Raw genomic sequence first — 22,280 nt, 5'->3', positions numbered from 1 at the left:
AGCATGCCTGTCTGCCTCCCCCCCCCTCCTCCTCCTCAGGGGCACCAGCAGTGCTGGTGTTTGCTGCTCCCTGCAATTCCTGACAGAAAAGGATTGCCCCATGAGCAGCTCCCAACAGTGCAAGCTCTGGTGATGATGAGGTTTTGCGAAACAGAGCCTGAGAAACTCTAAAATGCTTTTGTGGATTTCATGGGCTTGTAAAAGGGGTAACATAGAGGCTATGCACAGATTAGACAGGAAAATAGGTGCCTTGTAGCATCCTCTTGGAGAGCTAGAGCTACCAGAGTTTCAGGAAAGTTTTCCAACCGTTCCTCCTTTTACCTCTTACAACACAAATGTCTCATTGGCTGCATCAGGAGTGGACTCTTCCTTCTCCTTGTCCCAGCCAACTTTTGCAAACTGTCCTAGCCTACAGCAGCCACCCCAAAGTAAAGGCACCAGGCTGCAGGGTGAAAGCTGTGCTCGTTAGCACTGAAAATGTAAAATTGCTCAGCACTGCCTGACCTTTACCCGAGTGCAGTCAGTACAGAAGGAATAGCAAGTATTTTCAGAAACCCCTGGTAGATATTTGCAAGAACAATGGGGAAAACTTCCACAGACTCCAACACCATCAGGATCTGAGCAAGTGGTCCTGAGCTCAGAGGCAAAACCCTGAAGCTAAGAACATGTGTGCCCTCTGGTTTATCAGTGTGCCCTCTGCTCTGCCAACATGGTCTAGAAGTGTCAGATGTGACATTTAGGAGGATTGTCAGGGCACAAAACTACCATCAGATTATAATGACCGTGTCATCACAAACCTACATCAAATTTGTACCAGCAGCACCAGTGGAAAGATGCTTTTGCCAAGATCAAACATACATTCAGATGTGGTGTGGGGAAGGGAGCAGGGTCTCTCTCTGAAGGTTGGTGTTTTCTTCCAGCAAACCTATGGAACGGTGGAGAGCCCTGGGAAGAGAATCACTCAACTCCCTTGTCTTCATAAAGTTGGGGATAAACATCATGGCAATGGGGCCTGCCAAGACCACAGAACGAGCTGAACTTGAGGAAAAGCAGTTCATATCAAGCTCCTTTTTTACCATGTCATTAGGAGGCTGGCTCTGCAGCGTACAGAGCATCTAGCCATCAGTACGAGATGGGATGACAGGTAGGAGAACAGCAACTGATACCAGACAGGTTTAAGTACTCTGAGATCTTTCAGTCTGAAGCCAATCACACCTACAGCAAAGAATATTCAGCCAACCTCAGCTGCTGTCACACCTCCTCCTAGATGAGCTCATGGTGCTGGCCCGACGGAGAAGAAAGCCAGGAGGCACAAGGCCCTTTCATCCTCAACTGCCCACACAGCACAGCAGAACAAGTCACTCATATGGTTTTGAGCCCTTCTGGCTCTTGCCACCAGCTGAGCTTTCTCCACAGTCACTCGGAATCAGGAACCACTACTGAACAAACCGGTCAGAAACTGTCCATGCCAACTGAGTTACAGTTTCATCCATCAAGGGCAGGACCAAGGAACCCAAGCACCACCAAAGCCACTCTGAATCACCAAGGCTCAGGGCAGCAAATAACTATTACATTGAACATATCACAGGGCCTTGGCTTGGCCTCACGTGGGGTCAGCCAGAGACTTTAATCTTGTATTTGTCCCTGTCCTTCTCAAGAAACAAATTCTTTAAAATGATTAATTGTCCTCAGCGGTAATTAATTATCCCCAAGTAGTGAACTGAAATGACAGACTGATATTTCTACTTCAGTCCTCAGGGGAAAATTGGGTTGTCTTGCTATGCTCTCTAAACCTGACATAAAGTTAAAAATAGGAAGTTTAATATGCAGTCTGTAGGACTTTTTCTGCCTGTAAGGCAATCCCAAGGGATGTCTCAGTTCAACTGCAAGCTCGCAAAGTCCCGCTGTCCTAGAGAAGGCAGTGACATTTATTTCATTCTTATGCAGCCCATGCTCAGTGAAACACTAGCAAGAACCAAAGAACTTTGTCAATTAATACAACTGAAAATAAGTTACAGCAAAAGCTTTTAAACATGTAAGTTGCCAGTGAAGCCTGCTTAGAGCTACGTGCTAGAAACAGCATGAGGAAAACCAGAGATTTCAGCTTACAGCAACTGTCTGGGAGCAGATGTCATACCAACAGGTGAGAGGCAACTGGGTGGGCAAGTACAAACGCATATTCATGCTTCTGCTATTAATCAGCCTTGGTGGGTTGGAAGCTTAACTTAGGGAACAAATTGGTTTTTTCTTAAAGGTGATTTTCCATCTCAGGTTTCTAGTCTTGAAATAGGTCTGTATTTGTTACCTTTCCCACACAGGTCAAAAATCAAGACTATTGAATAAATATTTTGATTAATTCATATAAGTTCTTCATTCAAAGTAAAAGTTGTTACAAGCTCATTTTACCAGTGTTTTTGTAATAGAAATTCTGAAATCGTGTATTTTCCTCTGTTTCATTAATAAAGCGATATCTTGGAGTAAAAATGGGAAAATTCCCAAAGGATTAGTCTAATTTCTCTCCCTGCTGAACTGACAGTGTACTTCCTAGCACAATTCTAATGAGAAAACAACTACTGAAAGCAAACCAAGCCTTCATTCGGCATTAAATCCCAGTGTGCTGTAAAAGCCAGGCTGGTTGTCAGGTGTTCTTTAAAGTACTGAGAGTTTGTTTATGGAAGATCTATTTTCAGAAAAGAGGAAAAAAGTCTCTTTTTCTAGATCATCTTAAGTAACAGTGCCTCTGTCTCCTTGGCATTTGCACAGCTACGCTAGAGAAACCCAAGCACTGCCACGGGCAGGCTCCCTGGGCTGCAGATCAACAACACCAGCACCTCCGATTCCTCCTGGGAGGCCAGTTCAGGTCTGGCTGGGTTTGTCACAACTGTCATGACTTTTGGCCTGAGTTAACAGGCCCAGGAAGATCTGACCTGTCTGCCAGACCTCCTGCAGCACTGTGCTGGTTTAATAAGCCCTCCCAGAACACAGAGCAACAAGAAACACGATGCAAAGACACCCAGCTGAGGTTTGGAAACAGAAATCCCTCTACCAGCCAAGGTTTTTTGTTTGGGGTTGGTTTTTTTTTTTGGTTGGTTGGGTTTTTTTCCTATTCTTCACAGTATCCTAAATTCCCATTACTCTCAACCCCAGCATAGCAGTTCTTTAGGGTAGTGACACAAATTGTTTCCGTAACTGTGTGTTACCTGTGTAAGTAACCTGTAGCCATTTCAGGAAAAAATTCATCCCCCAACTCCTTTAAGCAAAAGGGCTCCCTGGCAGAGACATGCAGATATTTCTCCCACCCAGCTTTCCACAGCCCACTTCTAGGTGCGGCAAGGGGGTTGCTGCAAGCTGTTTAACACCGATCTTCTCTGTGGCATCTGCAACAGCCTTGCTTTGTCAGAGTGAAGAAATAATTGCCACACTTTTTGCTCCTGCCACAGGGCTTGGATACACTTGCTTGAGAAACGTGGCTGGCTCTCAGCACCGTCACATATGCCCCTGCACAGTCTGGTTAAAAGCTTGAATACAACAGCAAACACAGGCTCCGAGCAGCCTTGGTTTAAGCCGCAGCACGCAGTTTGCAATGTTTATTTCCCTGCAAGGATGGGACCCCGGCCCAGCCGCAGCACCCTGTGTGAGAGCATCCAACAACATGCTGTCCCATATGCCATTTCCCATGGGCGTGCTGGAGCTGCTCCAACGCCACGGCAGAGCTGCCTGCCCATGTCCAGCCCAACACGTGCCTCTGTCATGCCGCAGGTGCAAATAAACAATTATGCAATGGCAAAATCGACCGTGAGGGAGCTGCTGTGTAGCACAGACCCCCACGGCACGTCCAATGCAGCCCCCTCCCTTTGCCCTCACCCTGCTCAGCCTCCAGCCCTGCAGCTCTGGTGCCCAGATGTTTCCCCAGATGCGCTAGCCGAGAAGCCTGTGACTCGTCCTGCACACTTGAATCAGCCCTATTCTCTACCTTCTACTGCCCCGACCTCGGCATTAACCCCTTTCTGGAAATGAGGTTACAGACTCTACCTGTGCTTTCAGGTTTGGTTTTATTTTTCTCTACCTAAAATGAAAGCAGCGCTAGGAGGCACAAGCCTTCTGGTGAAGTTTACAGGCTGCCTACTACATGATAAATTAATTGTCTGTGCATCCCCCGACCTCATTTAATTTCAAAACAGCACTATACTTGCTAGCAAACTTTGTTGGGTTTCTTTAAGCTGATTAATGAGTTGATGTGCAACAAAACTTTCATGCCCATAGGCAAGAAATGTCTGTTACTAGTCAAAAAGCGTACACCCCCCCCCAGCTTTTACTACGTGTGCTTTTCCAGGGGCATCATACTGCTTGCAAGTGACAAGTAAGTTTTTTCTTTCAGTTACACGTTAAGGCATGAAAGATAACAACAAAAGAGAGGAAAAAGAGCAATCTTGCAAAAGAAACTGTCATCTGTTATGCTTAAATAGCTCCGCTTGTGGTACAAACACCAGGCTACTGCAAAACCTGTGTCTTGGTGCAAATGGCACTTTGCTCTTCAACCCAAATGATTTAAGCTACACGGCACACATGCAAATAAATATGTAGGGACACCTCTTGGTAGGTGGTACCCTGTAGCAGAGGCAGAGAGGAGGTCTGTATTCCAACTCAGCACCTTGACCACATTCAGCCTAGAAACCTCAAAGAAATAATCAAATTCCAGCCCAGGTTTCAAACCCACTGAGCTCCCAGAGCCCCAAAGTCCCTGCATCTGCTGCTGGAGGCGCCCTGCATTCACAGCCTTTTTCAGGGAGATTTGCAACAAACCTCTTACACAGCTCAAATCAGTGGCTACTTTTGAAAATTTGGCTGCAAGACACTCATTGCAGGTCACTGCCCACACGACTGCTGGAGCTCAGCAGAATTAAAACCTTGAACCAGCCAGAAGCTACTGTTGTCCCTCATAAGCACAGTGGCAGCACTGCATCATTTACTACACATCTCCTGCAGCCAGTGCCAAATATGGCACTTTGGGGGCATTTATTTTAAGTGTCATTGTTTTCTGTGCATTAACATATGCTCCAGTCAAACCCTTTATTCATCACTGCAAGATATGATGAGCCTTGTTACAGCCCAAATTAAACAGTCTTGAAAGCACTGCCTTAATTTATAACTAGGAGAAGGAAAACAGATTTTAATAAATTTGAAGGACTTAAAAGCAGTCAAAAATCCCTTTTCTGATAAAGCACAGCTGACATGGCTTTTAGCTCTCTAAGAAACACCAACTCCCTTGGGGGACTGAGCCAAGCAGCTGGGGTGGGACTTGGACAATTCCCTACTGCTGCTCTCCCAGGAAGGAACACGAGGTCCCCTTGGATTCACAGGTCATCCTCACCATTCCTCAGGTCTGCAAGGGAAAGCTTTATCAAGCCAGCTTTTCTTGGTGGGAGACGAGCTTGCTGATCTTTATATGGCAGCAAATCCTCAACAGAGGTGATACAATTTTAAATCGCTATGACTAGCTTGAAGCATCAAAACTTCCAGGTGACCGAGGTTACTTTATCAGCTGGACTAAAATTACTAGAGGAAACTGAGGCAGAGGACATCTACCCTTTCCCAGCACAGCCTTTTTTGACACTTTCAAGTTCAACAACATGGAGTCTTTTTGCAAAAATCAGATTTACAGGATACAAGTGCCTTGCCTCAGATCAGCTGGCAAAGTTCACTGAAGGCCCTGGGAATCATCACCCCGAGTGACAGGACCAAGTTCTGCACACAATTACATTTGCATGCATATGAAAAGCCACATGAACCACCACAGCTGATGTCAACCTAAAAGAAGGAAATATAGTTAATCGCACGTTAAGAAGTTAAATTCCATTATTAATGAAAATGTTTCCAGCAGAGCAATTATGCAGCACCCTTAAAGAAAGCTGCCAGGAGATAGGGCATTAGCAGGAGCAGAACTGGAGATATAATGTTTGTATGTGGACTGGCTGAACGACTGCCATACTGCATCTACCATAACCTCCCCAGGTAGAAAATATGATTGCAAACATCACTTGTGTAGCTAATTACCGATCTACAGCAGCAGGCTAATAAAAGGCCATATGTAGGGGAAAAGGAGACATTTGGTGCTCACAGAATTAAAATTCTCCACTCTGGGGGGACGTGGGATAAATAAACCAACTCCATGCAGAAGTTTAAGTGCTGAGAAAGAAAAATTCCGCAGTGAAGGCTGAAAAACAATTTTGGGTTAATTAACATCCATGAGTCAAAGCCTGCCTGACAGTGTGAGCAGGGAGAGATGAAGCAGCCTCCCCGAGGTAAGCCAGAGCACTACGCAGCGGCTCTCCTCCCTGGCTCTCTGCTACCTGCGGGCTTGTGCAATTTGCTGAAAAGCAGCTAGAAGCAGCATACACATTGAATTCCTAAGCAATTCTTTATTCAATATTCCTCTTTCAGGGACAAAAGTGAGACAGTGGATATATGTAGTTGAACATTTAGACACTACTTTGTGTGTTCGTTTCACAATGAAATGTTTTCAGAATTATCACCTTAGTTCAACAGGAATGAATACTTCCCACTGTGACACCACGAGTTGCCCCTTCTCTTCCATCTTTCTTGGGTGTCCAGGCAAAACTGAAGTCTCCATCATCAGGTGCTAAAAACACAACTTCCCATTATTGGACTAGAAGAAAGCCATCACTTTTTCATGTGGGACAATGACATGCAAAGAAAAAACTGACATTAAGCAGTTGTAGCAAAACCACTCTATGAACGAGGTATAGTAAAAGCTGGCTTTGCAGTTGTTTGATTTTCACACTAATAAACAAGTTAAAGTTTATTTCTATCATCTTTATCATTCATAGTGGCAGGCAGCTGAGGAAGCACTTGAGTTTTCCATGCATCAGCTTATAGGCACGTATGCAGTTTTTATGGCTAAGCATTATGTCTCCTACTGTCACTTGTGATCCAGACCAGCGTCATGTTTTTCCCCCCTCAAAGTGAAGAGTCTAGCTTTAAAGAGTTTTTGTCAAGCAGGTTGTGAACAAAATTGAAATAACCACAGCAAATTAATTGGCAGAGACAGAGAAGCTCCCTGGGGTGCTACAAAATGATGAAAAGACTACAAAACTTCCTAGAGGACGAGAAAGGCGTACATACACATACAGGACCAGGTATTCTTCAGCCTTATATCTTATAAAGGTGGTTGTGAAAGCTGAAATCCTGCAGGTTTCCAGACTGCTCTTAGCACAAGTGTAAAATAAAAGAAGAGGTGTGCATGGAGAAACCTGCCAGTCAGAAGGAGAACCACCACCACCCTGCTTTGGATCATGACTCCCATTGAGCAGAAGCCCTTGCGGTCACCTGGCACTCACTTTGCTGAAGTGCAAACACTGGTCTCTGACCTGGCAATGTTTCCCTGCAGTGGCAACAGCAGCAGGAAGGCAGGACCAGGGGAGTTTAGGTCTCTGCTTCTTTCAAGATGACCCCTGAAATGCTGAGCTCGTGATGTTATTAGCATCAGCAAGCAAGGAAGCCAGCCAAGAGCAAAATGTGTTTTATCTTTCCGTCAGTAATTGAAGTGGGCCAGCATTCAACAGCACATTGCGCCAATATTTCTTCGAACACCAAACAGGTATGCATCTTTCAAGCTCGGGCTGCAGGCTGAATGCTGTGGCTTCTAAGTTTTGACTTCAAGCACTGCTCAAGATAGTAACCAGTTATTGGCTCTACATTACATGCACAAAGTTTTCCCACTCTGGACCAATTTTCACCATTGAGATGAACAGAACAGGCTACTCGAGTCAAGTTCAAAGAGACCAGGAGGAAGCCTGAACCTGCCCAAGCTTCCCTGCGATGGTTTAACCCAGATGAAGAGTGAACACATCAAGACAGTCCCAGCTACATGCAGCGTTTGCAATCTGGAGAGACAAAAGTACAGGTTCACTGCTTCAGAAAGATAAACTACTCTTCAGATCAAGATATCCAAAAAAGAAACAAGCAATCTTCATATAAATAGATGAGATCAGGATTTTGGGGTTTTCTTCCAACCCATGGGATGGCACAGGACACAGAAAGGACTCCTCTAGGTATATGGGTGCACCAGTGGGGCCATCACCATCTTTCACAAATAGGTTGATCAGGATGGTGCTTCTGCTGAGCAATTCAGTGCACAGACCCCAACCCCACCCCTGCTCCTTGCCCGTACCTGGTCCCTGGGCAGCTGTGCAAGTGAGGAGAGGACATCCTCAGGGTCTGAAACTTATGTCCCGTAGTTATAAAGCCTTCAAACTGATTAGCAGCCTGTAAATGCAGCTCTCCAACAACTGGCATTACTTCTACTGGCAACACACTCCTCGCAAAAGCCCTTATATGTTAGCTGGCCTTGGAGCAAAGCAGATCCTCCAGCACCTGAAACTGGAGATATTCCCACCACAGCCATCAAGGACACAGATGTCCTCTGCCTGGCAGTTTGCATCAGCATAAGCAGAGGGGCAGTATTTTGCATGCACGTCAAAGGAGAAGCAGGAGAGGCTGGAGGTTACATGCTCTAAGAAGTCTATTGAGGCAGCCCTCAGGCACTGCAAGCTTCAGCCACAATAAGCTTTAAACACACATCAGAAGTGCTGGTGCTCAGAGGCTACAGTCCATATATCATGCACTAAATAGCTAGTACCATTTGTCTCAGCAGAACTGTCAGCTCATGTTGTAAGAGCAAGCGAGCCAGGTAATACAAGTGTTTTTGAGCGCTTGTAGCCTGCAGTAAAGGTCCACGTTTATGAACCCAAGATCCTGAACAAAATTATTAAACATAGCATAATTGCCCTGTCCGTTCCCAAAGAAAAACAAAGCGACTTTTATTTCTGCAAAAACAACTGAAAGCTGTTCATTTGGGTGGGTTGTTTAGAAGGGCTTGCTTTAGCTGTTGGAGGACTATAGTACATTTTTCTTTAATTAGTTTAGCTCAACCAGCAAAGAGCAGGAGTTGAGCAACAAGGGTCTGCACATGAAAGCATTTGAAATTGCTGGCTGGCTAATAGTCTAAATAGACACTGCAATCTGCCTGTCAGACTTATTAGAGGGTAGTATTGTGTTCTGTATATTACATTACTATTATTGTATTTTCCAGGAGAATGACTTATCCGCTGGTAATGATTTCATATGGGTAAATGAGGCTGCTAGGTGCGCTTCATTAGCATCTTTTCTGCAGCCACCAGCATTTAAATTAGAGATTCTCCTGGACCATACAAAGGAGCAAGTGTTTACTCAAGTGTTTTACCAGCCTGCAAACTCAAGCACCTCTGTGTCCTGCAGTTCCTGCCTCCACTAGGACTGGCGGAAGCTACAGAGACAGGGGCGTGTAATACAGACCTCAGAATTGAGCAGCTCCGACAGAGATGGGATTTGATCCCCATGTGTTGTGTTATCTCCTGATTGCGTACGTTAAGGGACCTCTGGCCAGGACAGCCATGTTTTTCACATGTTCATCTCGTCAATAAGAAACACCCTTTGAAGTAGATCAAAGTGAATACCAAGCATTATTTTGGTGCAGATAGCCATGCTAACTGCCCTGTGAGCACTTCTGGGGTTTCCCACCCAAATCTCACACCCAAACTCATTTCTTCCCCCAGATCCAGTCAAGGGGCAGGCAGAGCTCCTGCTGCCCATGCCCAGGGCCCATTTTGGATGAGCAAGGTGGATGGTGCAAGACTATTGGGAATCCTCCCAGGCCCTGGGAAGCGCAGTGCTGTGATTATCACGGCTGACATTACGTTTCTATCCTCCTGAACCATCAGCCTTCCACAAGCGATGCACAGTCCCCATGCCAGCACCAATGTCTTCCTCCAGCATCAAAGCTCGGTCATTTCCACAGCCCCGAACCCTGCACAGCCAACAGCACAAGGCAAGATGCAGGCAGGACAGGGCTGTGTGCTCAGCACAGGGATCAGCTGCACTGAAATAGTGCAGGCAAACTCAGAGCAAATAGAGGGGCAAATTAAAATGCTTGTATCTCCTCTAATGGCTTGGCTGGCAATAGATGAGGAGAGCGGGCATCCTTCTGTTCAGGCTTCATCCCCATCTCCAAGAGCTCCTCCATGTTGAGCCTTTCACACTTGTATGAAGAATAAGCAACATTGAAGTCAATGATAGGACTGCGTAGAGAGAAGGGTTGTGACAGGGTATGACGTGATGCAAAACCACATTTATGTGAGATCCAACAAGCTGCTTGTAGGAACAGGAACATGGGCATATGGCAAAATCCAGCTCCTGGAACGACTTATCAGACAAAAATATTTTTAAAGGATATTTTAAATTCACTGCTTTAACTCCCTTCTGCTCTATTGGTGAGGTGGTTAGTTGGCTATATCACTAGATTAGAAAATGGAAATCCTTTCACATACAGAACCTGTAAAATAGTGCTGGTTATGACTGAGTAAGCCCCCTTTTATGATATCTTTTAAAAGGCAATACATGTTTGAGTAAGTACCTGGTGTATTCCCAAGGAAAGTTTATTTCACCAGCACTCACCATGTCATCAGCTAATTATAGAAGCACTGCAGCTATCTGTGGTATAGCGGTAATTGTAGCTGGTGTGCGCAAAGGAGCAATAGCCATATAACTGCTTTTCACTACCACTTCACAGGAAAGGTTCTCAAAGAGCACTGCAGTTATTTGCACCTACACCTTCACAGCTCCACAATTTATCAGTCATTTCGCAGTCATGGAATCCAGGGAGAGATGAAGTGAGGCAGGCACGAAAGACTCAGGAGAACTCCTCTTATGCTGAGAGGGTTTCACTCCTGCTTGGATGGAGCACTAAGTCAGCTTTGAAACTCCACTAGCCTTCAACAGAGAGCTGGGCTGCAAATTGCACAGGCAAATCAGCTGGTCTTTGATTCTAAAAAACGCCTTAGAGTAGCCAGAGGACCACTATATTTAAAGGTTTGAGCTTTAGAAACAACTTTGGGGGCAGAGTAGGGAGGCTCTGTATAGCAGGTCCATATATCTAACAAGGCAATAATCAAACATCTAATTTCCCAATCATGATTTTGACCTGGTGAGCAGTGCTCTGGGTTAAAAGCACCCTCAAACCTACAGCTTAGCATAGGAAACAGCTCTTTGATTTCTGTCAGCAACAGTGAGGACACGTGTCTCTATATCACCCTTCTAGCTCAAGGATCCACCTTTTCTCCAACAGATTTAGGTCTTCTCCAAGAACACTTGGCTTCAGCTCCAAACTAGACCCTGAGTTTTCAGAAAATTACAGCACTGATTAGATTTATGAGATGATTAAGAGCCTTTCCAAGTCCAAAATTCAGGTAGTTATGCTGTAACAGGCTGTTCCACTACAAAACCCTGAAGGCAAAGCCAGTTTCAGGTCTAGTTTCCAAGAACAGCATGTACCCTGGAAACACGCTGCATGCTGCAAGGTCTAGTCTGCAACAGCACCTTCAAGAAGTCACGCCTACAGTCACATGCAATCAGCTGTTCAAGGGTCTCATGGACTTGACCTTCATAGCTCTTAAACGGCCTCAATAACTGCAGTAGCTCCGGACTTCAATCTCTAAACATGATCGATGCAGTAGCCAAAGCATAGCTCGGCCACAGCATGCCAGCACCTGCAACAGTGACTCTTAGTCATACAAACCGGACCGTCTTATAGTCCGTGTTCCTGAATCAATCAGATACCATCGAGTATTTGCCAAACTTAGCCCAGGGGCGGATGAATTGAGAGCTCCATGACAACAAAGCACATGCCTCTGAGGATGAAGCAGGCTTGGTGTTACCGGTATGGTCACGCCACGCTGTATCGCACAGCCACAGCAAGGGCATGCGCTTGGCACAGCACCGAAAGCCCGACTGTGATGTATCGGAGCGAGACAAACTAGCTTCAAAGCACCGAGCGAGGGATGGACAGCAGGTTAGCAAGGACTGAGTAAAATCCAGCACAGACTGCAAAACCAGCCTGAAAAACCCGTGTAGCCCTAACCAGACCCCTGCACTGCTTGGGCTGGGCTGCTGCTGCCAGCAGAGGCAGCTCTGATAAAATAAACTGGGGCCTGACATCACGATGATGCAGTGTAAACATACCCGGCAGACCTCGGCTACGCCAGATAATGGAAAACCCTCCTTTGGCAGCAAACAGCCCCGAAAAAGTAATTAGTTTTCCCTGAGTTATTAGGAAAGTGAGTAATCGTGTGTACAGTTACAACAGTGCTGTAGACGCTGCACGCTGACAGAGAGAAAGGCAAAGCAGAAGAAAGATTTGTTTGCAGCTGGTAATTGTTCTCTGCCCTGACTTTGCTCAAGCAGTTACAATTATTAATGTGTAAATTTCAACATCAAAAGCAGAGATAACTAAATAGAAGCAAGGTCAGATGGAAAAAATAATCTAATTTTTTACATTGCATTAATTTTTTCCAGCTGAGAGAGCTTTCTTTCTGAGCTGATATTAAGAGCATACATATTTTAAATAAGTCCCACTGGCCACATATGCCATCAGAACAGCGCAGCATAGCAGAAAATAATTAGAGTAATTGTTTTTAAGGACAAATTATAGTCACTTCAATTTTGCTAGGATAACAATGTGCACAGCTGAAAAGAAATCGGACATGAAACTCCGCACTGAATTTATTTCCCTACTGTAAGTAATTTTTTGGATTCTTTGTGAAGAGAGAAGCTCCAGTTTGTAAGGGAGGTGAGCCCTAGATATCATTACCTGTGTGTGGATCAAAGTAGCACAGTGGAAGAAAGCCCTATTGATGCTAAAGTCTGCTCATGGGGAAAAAGCTGAAAACCAGACACAGACTCCAGGACCTACATACATCTACATCTACATTCTCTACAGGAGAATATTCTTAGCCTGAAAGCAAAAATAAATTAACGTAATTACTCCAAACGACAAGAAAAAGTCTATTACAAAATGGAAGAGAGATTTGCCTCTTTGTCAATTAAAGCAAAACGTTTTAATTTCTCCTACAGTCTAGTTCAAGTGAAAAGTGAAGAAAGGAAAGAAAGGGAACGTAGGTGAAAAAATGTCACCTTTTCCTCCCAAATCCTAAAGCTAGAAACTGTTTCAAGGCATTAAAATATTTTCATGGAGCACAGTGTCTGGGACCATTTCACACTGAAATCACATTAGCACGTCTCTCTCATAGTGCAGCCAGGTTGGTTCTAACCTCTTTAATACCTAAGCCGTAAAACCTTCTCTATCCAGCAAATAAGCAAATTTGTGCTGTTACAGAAATATCACACTGTAAGGACAAATCTGTCTTGTGATTAACTCTGTAGCAGCAGAATCCCACCAGGGATGAATTAGCCAACATAATTTTCCCACCTTTTCCAAAATGAGGACTCAGGTATTTTCAAAATCCTTTTTCCATTCATCTCTGCTCACAGCATTCGTAGCTTGCAGAAAAGTTCCCTTTATCATCCCCTGTAATTAATTTTCACTAAGCTGGACAGCAGAAAACAATACACCCATGAGGAACTTGTGCTTGCTCCACAGTGGACTGCAGCATCACATATCTGAGAAGTGGCCTCACCATGTTCAGCGTGTTGCTGCACTGATTCATTGTCCTGTCATTGAACATAACTGGATGTTTATTAACAATGAGAACAAACACACTGTATCCTTTATGCCAAGAACTGTCTTTCTGAACAGAAGAGGAGGGGCCGTAAGAAGGAACTGAGATATTGGTATCCTTAAAATAAAAATACAGAGCATCACGGTATTTGATTTAATGATTACCACAGGAAGAACATGAAGTTTAACACAAAGCGTGAACTGTCACGGACAACTCCAGTTTGTTTAGATTTCTCCATTGTCAACAAAAAGATGGGCTGCATAGACCAGTACCCTGTCTCCTACAGTGAATTAGCAGGGCCAGGGGAAGGTACCTAGGTACACACCATAAATACTAGCTACTTGCCCCTAATGTTCTCATATTCACTGACCATTTTCCACTTTTCAGGGTTTCCTGAACCGATGATTTCTATTTAACAACACTCAGGGAATTCAGTGTTCATTAACCCCGTCCACACCTCCCTTGACAAGTGCAGCTGCCCGAGGAGGGATGAAGCCACCACCACATCACCTCCCACAGGTGAGCCCACATCCCTCTGTGGAGGAGCTCAGGGAGCTGAATTTCCTTCCTGAGCCATTTTCCAGAACAATCTCAGACCAGGATCTCAGCTCCAACATCACCCTGTAGCATCAATGATTTAGAAGCACAGAAGAGACGGGGGACACAGGCGTAACGTTTCCTGGCCATAGTCAGCACAGGTCTGCACCAAGAGCCCTGGTGATGCTCGAAGACACCCACTCTATCCAGGGGATGACAAACGTGCGTCACCCCCAAAGTCAGCTGCTCTGCTAACAGGACACACGTCCTTGGACCTGATAGCTGCTCCAGCAAGAGTCCTCTGAACATCACTGTCGGGCAGCTTTGTGACACCAAGCACACAGCAGCTTTGAGACCGAACCCCAGGACCAAACGTCCCTGCTCCCCCGTCGGCTGGGGCTGACTGGCCCCCGGGCACGTCCTGTACACAGCACTCGGCCTCCACCCTGTGAGCATCCCAGGGGCAGCTCTCGGCTCCAGCAGGAAACATCCTGAAAATCTCATCTCAAACACAGCATTAAGCATGGCAAAAATACAGCTCTGGAAGGCGAGCTTAAGTCCAGACTTATTTACCATAAGTCATTTCTGAGATGATACAAATAATATCTACCCTGCAATGAATTCACACCCCGCTGCTAACAAGGTCTCAGAAAGAGACTTGCTCATGGGCACAGGGTACTTTCTCCAAAGCAGACAGTAGCCATCTCTCAGAAATCATCATACACCAGAGGCAGCATCTTCGATAACAAATGAGACCTCCAAGGTATCTTTCAAGTCTTGGGTTTGCTACATTAAGTTTAAAGCTTGTAGCTATGTCTTTGGTAGAAGGAAAGATTCCAACATCATACTACTGTGCATGCCACTATTCAGGGAAAGAAGAGATCCTGCCACACTGCTCTAATTAATACAGACTCAGTGCCTCCAGTCCATGGCTAGGAGACAGCACAGTTGTAGCTACCCTCTCCATACTGCTGTGGAAGTTTAGGGCACATTCAGATGAAGCAGACTTACAGCACAGAAAAAAACAACAAAAAGCAAAAGGAGAGAAAAATGCTGTTTGTGACTCCCATCTGCACTAGACTACAATTTAAAGCATCGGTTCCTGACCACCCATAATCTGTGTTTTCCAGAGGACATCTTCCCTTTTGCAGGTACAGCATGAGCTTGGTGACACCTCAAGGGTTCCAACTTGCGAGCACACCTTACTAGCAGCATTGACAAGGGCCATATTTCATTCCATATATAGTTGCTGATTAAAAGCTGCATTACAGCAGAACGCAGGTTGAAAGCACACATACCAATAATACAGAACTAACCATCTCACAGAGACTTGCCAGCTGTCACATGCAAACGCTTAAATTTCCAAGCCTGGGACATTCAGACTTACAGCTAACTTTCTGCAACATCAAGCAGATTAAAAGCAGATAGGTCTAATTACTGAGCTCAGCTCATCTCAATTCTGCACAATTGAGGTGGGAGGGTCAAAACGATAGGGAAAAAAACTCATGCAACTTTGAACACTTGTTTCAGCTGGCAACGCTGTTCCACATTAAGAGTCTTTGCACAGTTATCTGGTGTAACAACACACATCTTCATTCCCACCGCATCACAGCATAGGGAGAGAATTAAAGGTGTCACATTCACCAACAGCCTATATCGAAATCACATGGCTGCTGTATAAACTTTTAATTACGAAGGGGAGAGGCTAAGGGTGGAGGAGATAATCCTTGAAAGAACTACTTCGAATGCAGAGTACGGATGAGATTTCAGAAAGGCTAACTTAGAAGCTGTGTGATGTATCTGTTGTTTTGATATCAAGGTCGTTCATAACACTTAGACACCGTTTTCTCAAAGGAAGCCTTTTAAAAATATTTTCTCTATTTGTTTCTACAAATCAGCTGATTGTAGTTGTAAAAATCCCATTAATTGAGTGCATGCAAACCATCAAAGAATTCCTTCCCTTCTCAAAGAATAAGACTGAGACAAATAAGGCACAACAAAGCAGCAAGATAATCAAGGAACCCTGTTTACACTGAGCTGAGGAAACCCTAAGCTCAAGCCCAACACAAGACGACTTGAATCAGTTCAGATTTCAGTGAAAGCAAGCTGAGCATGCCCGAGTTGCTTTCCATTTGTTCCTCTGCCCCCAAAGGCTGTGGACTCAGTAGATGCTATGGATTAGCCGATTTTTGCACCATGCACCATGCTAACTTATCCATAGAGGTGAGCTCAAGCTACGTATTTGGGGAAGAATAAACTATTCTGTCCTTGTGGAAGCGTTAAAAATTCTGGTTTTAGCTATTAACTATGAACGGTGCATAATGCATGCATTTGGGAGGGATTTTCATCCCCAGAAGCCCTCTACACTGACAGCTTTGAACCTTGGATGGAAGCGTTCTTTCTTCAGGGAGGCAAGAGAACAACAGGATGGCCTGCTGTCCTCCCAGATCCAAGATAAGATGCAAATTTCAGGGCTTCTGAAGTTGGCTGGCAAATATCCCGAGGGACTAAGAGCGGTGCTTCACCGCATACAGTCGCATCTGAGCAACTCACTGGAAGAGAACTCCTCGCTGTTCTTCAAAAGTATCTGTCTGAGCTCACAAGTGCTCAGACAGGGAACCCTGTGGGGCACAGAGGACGCTGACTTTGTGCGGTAATGCTCCACCAACTGTTAGAAGTGGGATGTATGTCTTGGCAAAAGAAAGATCTTTTTTTCTGGGTTTGGCCAGACCGGTGAGAAACCAATAGCAAAACATTGATACCTGAGAAAAAAAACACTGAAGCAAATAAACCTCAGGATTTGTTTCCTCTCTGCATGTCCCCTATTAGGTTAAATTGTTTTATCTGTCTACACAGCAGAAGTAGGACTACAACACATCAGAGGAGCCAGGATTGCTCATTTCTGAAAACTCCACTACTCAACATTGCTGCATCCTGGCAGACAGTCACACAACGAGAATACGGAGAAATCAGTGGTTTAAAACTACTTACAAATGGTAAATAGAGAAGAAATGGAACAATTCTCAGTATTTCCTGTCCTTGAGTCAATGATAGCTCAGAAAAAGATAAAGTTGAGATGTTACTTTTATTCTTTAACCATCATCAAGAATGGATAAGAACTGGGATATTGCAGTGGATTTCAGCATGGAAAAACTGGAGATCCCATTTCGGCTGTTACCGAAATGCCCTCCAAATGTTAATACCACCATCCAGATGACAACGTACTAACTCAAAAGTGCTGTGTCCAACACTAAGCCACTTAGAAGCACAGGATTAAACACATATCACCCTGGAGAAAGGGAAAGGTGATGACAAGGAGCCAAAAGCTAGGAACTGTAAATTTATAAATAAAGGCAGGCACAGGGGTGATCTAGCCAGTAAAATTAAGAACCATATAGATGGGTTTTGAGGCAATTAAAGATTACTCCAACGCTATTTCAACCATTTCTGCATGACAGGGGTAAAAAAAAATTACAAGAGATTTTTAACACTCTTCATTGCAGGGGGACAGTAGTTAGGTGGTATATGCATATGTTATATCATCAGTTCTGCACTCCTTATTCTACCACCAACTAAGCAGAACCTTAAAGTGCAGCTAATTAAGCAGAACCTAAATTCAGCAGGTTTGGATGACTTGCACCATTTTTAAAGAACATCCTGAAACACTCTGTATTCTTGATATCCATTTTAAACATATCTTGGGCACATGGAAGTCGCAGTGGCTGGAACAAAACCTGCTGATGTGCCAAGTATTTTAAGAAGTAAATAGAAAATCCTAACAATGATCTCCAGTAAACTAAGAGAGTGACAAAATTAATCTGTATAAACTGGAAAATGTCCAGAACTGGCCCTATCTAGCATTATTGACTTTAAAAAAGCATAAAATAACAATTAAACTTCTACCTAACATGACTTTACTGATTAAAATGACATAGCTGATTTTCCATACAGAATTTAGCTTCATGCTACATGATGACTTGATTAAGATGAGGAAATAATGACATGTATTAATGGATGAAAATAATCTCATGCGGCGGTGACTATATAGTCACAGGTATACATGTATGTTCCTACTGAGGACTTGGCAGAGGCTGGTCCTTGGCTCTATAGTGGAAACACATATATTAATGAGTAGAAGAGAGCCTAAAATAATTACTTATCAAGCCTGAAGATGACAAACAGTGTGGCACTGCTAAATAACTGAGAAAAGACCAACAGATCTGCATGGCTAAATAATCTGCATGGCTAAATAAGCTGCACTAAAGAACACAGTATAGACTTCAGTACTGCCACACACGCAGCAACACAAAAGATGGGAACAGCATCCCGTGAAGCCATTGGTTTTGGCAGGAAGTTCCTGGTCAACAAGGAAAAAAAGCAGCTGAGTACACCGTGCTAGAATGGTCCTATGATCAAGAGAGCTCAGAGAGGCTTTGATAGGGGATGCTCAAATTAAAAAAATAATAAAAAAAATAATCAGTGTGTGGCATTTAACATTAATACCGTCAAAATTATGGTAAGTTTTAATGCTCGCAATTCAAGAAGGATATTGAAAAACTGGATCCAGTGCAAAGAACCACCAACAGGATGATTAAAAGACCAAAAGCTCAGCTTAGAGAAAGGCTCCAGAAGCACCATCTGTTCTCCTTAACGAAGGGAGAAGGTTAATAGTACGATCTGATCACAGTTTGCAAGTACCTACATAAGGAACAGAAATTTGATCAAAGAGCTCTGTCCTTTAGAAAATCCAGTCTAACAAGAGGCAATACAAAACCAGACAAACTCGGGCCCAAAACAATACATGTTTACGACGGTTAACTCTATCAGTTAATGCCCATGTTGACAGCATTACCAGTACTGATACCTGTCAGTGAGACTGAATGCAGGACAGTAAAAGCTGTCATGGATTCTCCATCACACATTAAAAACATGATGGGATTTTTATTTTTCTTTCCTACTCAGATGCAACTTTCTAGCTAAAAAAAAAAATGAATTCATTCAGAGCAGCCAGGGAATTATTTTCCTAGCACCGACTTTGCATGAGCAGCTCTGCGTGTCCCATGAGGCGCCTACAGCAGGAGCTTTGCTCCAAGGTGGGGACTGTGGCGTGCCACTGGGGACAGGCTCTGCCACTTTGGCAGCTCTCAGGAATGAAAGTTTCAGGCTGAAGCACCTCTGCTGTACCATGGGCTGGCCAGCATTCCCCCGCCAAGCTGGTATTTATCACAGTACCTCATCGCTCAGCATCTCCCACAAAACGTGACCACTGGGGGTAGAACACGCACATTCACATGGAGCCCAAACCCCATGGAGCTTCAGCTCAGCCCGTATCCTGCAGTACCCTGGACAATGCACAGCAAGACAACAGTTATAACCAGGTATAAAGTGAAGAATCCAATCCTTACTTAAATAAATCCCATTTAAGATTAAATATTCATTGGTTATTGTGTATTATTTAATTCTTTTAGAAGGATTGCAGAAGATGGCTTTCCTTCAAATGCTTTTTGGCTCCAGAAGCTGAGGGAGCAGAGCATCAGCTGCAGGGTCCCCTCTAGTTCCCAGTGTCGACCAGCTGTTTCGGGCTTAATAGGTTGTGCTGAGAACAGCCACTGTGGGGGCCTTTAGGATAAACTCACCCCAATCACAGGCCTGGGCAGCCTATTTAACAGTCACCTTGTTAATAACCCAGCAGGGTTAAGGAATAAGTAATTTAACCGCTTCAGCACGTCTTCTTAACAAGCTCTTCGACTCCTGTGTGACAAAGGTTTGTAGCAGGACATTTCCTCAGGGCCAGGAATAAGAGCACAGAAGCAAGTGGAGTTTGTTTTGCAGAGTGTGATATACTTTGGGCTCCCTCAAAGGATGCATGAGGTGCCTTGGGATGCCCCACCTCAAGCCCCAGTTCTCTCACCACATAACTACGAAAGCATTTGTGGCTCCAACCTTTTGGTACAGACCTATTCCTACTCTTCTGTCCCTTACACTCACTGCCAATCAGTGCTTCCTGCCCTACACCCTGCATATAGGCACTGTTTTTAAGGGAAACACAACTACGGAGCAGAAGCTGATACCTCAAATCAGATGTGCAAGAAGCTGCTGGTGGATTTCTAGAGACGGAGGCCAGCGAGAGAAGGGGAGAGAGTTTGGCTAGAGACAGAAGCAGCCTATAGAGCAGCCAGCAGCAGGCTGGCTATGCGTAACCATTTATTGATTCCAAGAGCCAGACCCCAGAACAGCAGGGGGGAGTTGAACCCCACGCTGCGTGTGGGCGCCTCATTCAGCAGACTTCACGGGAAAGGCTCTGCTGAAAAATTCCCAGCCCTGTCCCTCTGCCGAGCCTGCTGCTCCACTCCTGCCGTTCCTGCATGGAGCTGCTGATGTTTTGGAGGGGGAGGGAGCCCGTCCCTTTCTGACAACGCAGGCACCTCATGTAAATTCATTGAATAAATGCAGTCATTTCTCTCAGCTGATCCATCCCCACGTGCGCATGTTGAAGCTGTGCCAGACCCTCAATGCAGCCAACTCTCCCACAGTTCATCGCTCCTGAAGGTGAAACTGTTCATCACCCTTATCAGCATTTCCCCCTTCCCTTCCCTTCCCCTCCCCTGCCTGCCCCAAACTGCCTTCACTGAATTTCCTGGCCCTTCTTCCTCACAGGAGCTTTGCTCTGCACAAGTCAAAATGCAGCCCAGGCAGAGCCTTGAAAGAGACCTTGGAGAGTAAAGGACGTTATAAATAAAGTTATTTTAAGCTGAGGAAAACTGCATTTCCCTTAGAAGTTGACTTCAGTCTCTAGAGCCCTTGAATTTTTAGACTCAAATCTGTCTCCTTGATAAGGTTCCATAGTAGCTGAGACCCACAAAGATGTTTCCAAAGCACCAGCAGACATAAATAACTAGAAACAAAACTGGAACATCCTCACTGGATGCCCACATAAGCTTCAGCTTCTGCAATCAGTCCATGTGAGCCTGTTAGTCATCTGAAACAGCACAACCCTCAGCTCTTCATGGAAGAGGAAGGCTGTGCTGGATCAGCTGGAGCTGATCCTTCTCCCTCTATTTTGGAGTCACCACCAAGTCCTAGTCCTGACCTGGCCTGAAGAAATTACTCCAATTAAACACATGAGGGGCTGAATCAGCAGGGCTGCAGTCTAGACCCCGCTCTACCCTCTGCTTACTCCAAGATCCATGCAGGTCTGCAACACCTTAGCACATCCCATGGGGCTGGACAGAACATGAAACAGATCTCCCTCCTGCAAGGGATGCTTGTCACCTCCAGGTGCTGGTCTGAGCAGAAGCCTCCACACTAACCATGGAAATCCAGGGCTTTCAGGGTCTGTTTTGCTTTGTGCAACTTAACTATTAGAAGCTCAAAACACATGGACAAAATATACTTCAGAAGTCAGGGACACTAAACTTTTATGCAGCTATGGAAGCTCTATAGGCTTAGGTTTACATTCTTTTCACTTTTATTAACATCAGCTGCTGTAGGAGCCTTCGCAAATAGGAAAATAGGGGTTTGGTTCTCCAATATTAAGCATCTTGGAGAATAAAGCAAGGGAGGTACTGACAGCATGTAGCGAGAGATCTATCAGAGGAAGAGATGGAAAGAATCTATCATTTTAAGGAACACACAAGCAACCAGCCAGCTGAGGATCCTTTTAATGAGAGGCATTTTTCTGGCTTTTTTGGATTTGAGGAAGGAGCAATACAGAGATTTTTATCAGGCCCTTTTCCAGGCTTAGTTATGTAGCTCTAGCTCTGTATGCACTGCTTACGAGATGAAACATTACTTACTTTCCAGAAGCTACTGGTGATTGAGGATGCCTTAAATTGAGACTCTTCATATGGCTTTTAATTGCATTTAAAATAGTGTGCAATCATTTATCAAATGTATTACTTTCAAAGCATCTTCAATTTCATTTCTAAAAAGAGGCACTACGGTCCCCAACCACTAGAAAATGCCTGCCCATACCTTGCCACCTTTTCATTGTACATTTTCACACCCAGGTCACACAGGGCAGCAATGACAGAAGTAACCCCATGGAGACATGTGCGGTAGCTTTAAAAACAGGGTAGTTCAGACTTTTCAGACCTGCTTCCTAAAAAAGCATCTCTACATTTGGAACCAAACCCAAACTTCAAATCTCAGAGCAGCCAAAAGTTTGGCATT

General features: G+C 44.6%; 1 protein-coding gene across 1 annotated transcript in view; it reads right to left on the bottom strand.

Annotated features, from left to right (window-relative positions):
• Nucleotides 1–22,280, bottom strand: part of FGF12 (fibroblast growth factor 12) — a 237,910-nt gene that overhangs the window by 186,879 nt on the left and 28,751 nt on the right. The window lies entirely within an intron of this gene.

The sequence above is a fragment of the Accipiter gentilis genome, chromosome 6 (genome assembly GCF_929443795.1).
Source record: "Accipiter gentilis chromosome 6, bAccGen1.1, whole genome shotgun sequence".
NCBI classification, from domain to species: Eukaryota; Metazoa; Chordata; class Aves; order Accipitriformes; family Accipitridae; genus Astur; species Astur gentilis.
This window is presented reverse-complemented; position numbering and strand designations above follow the sequence as displayed.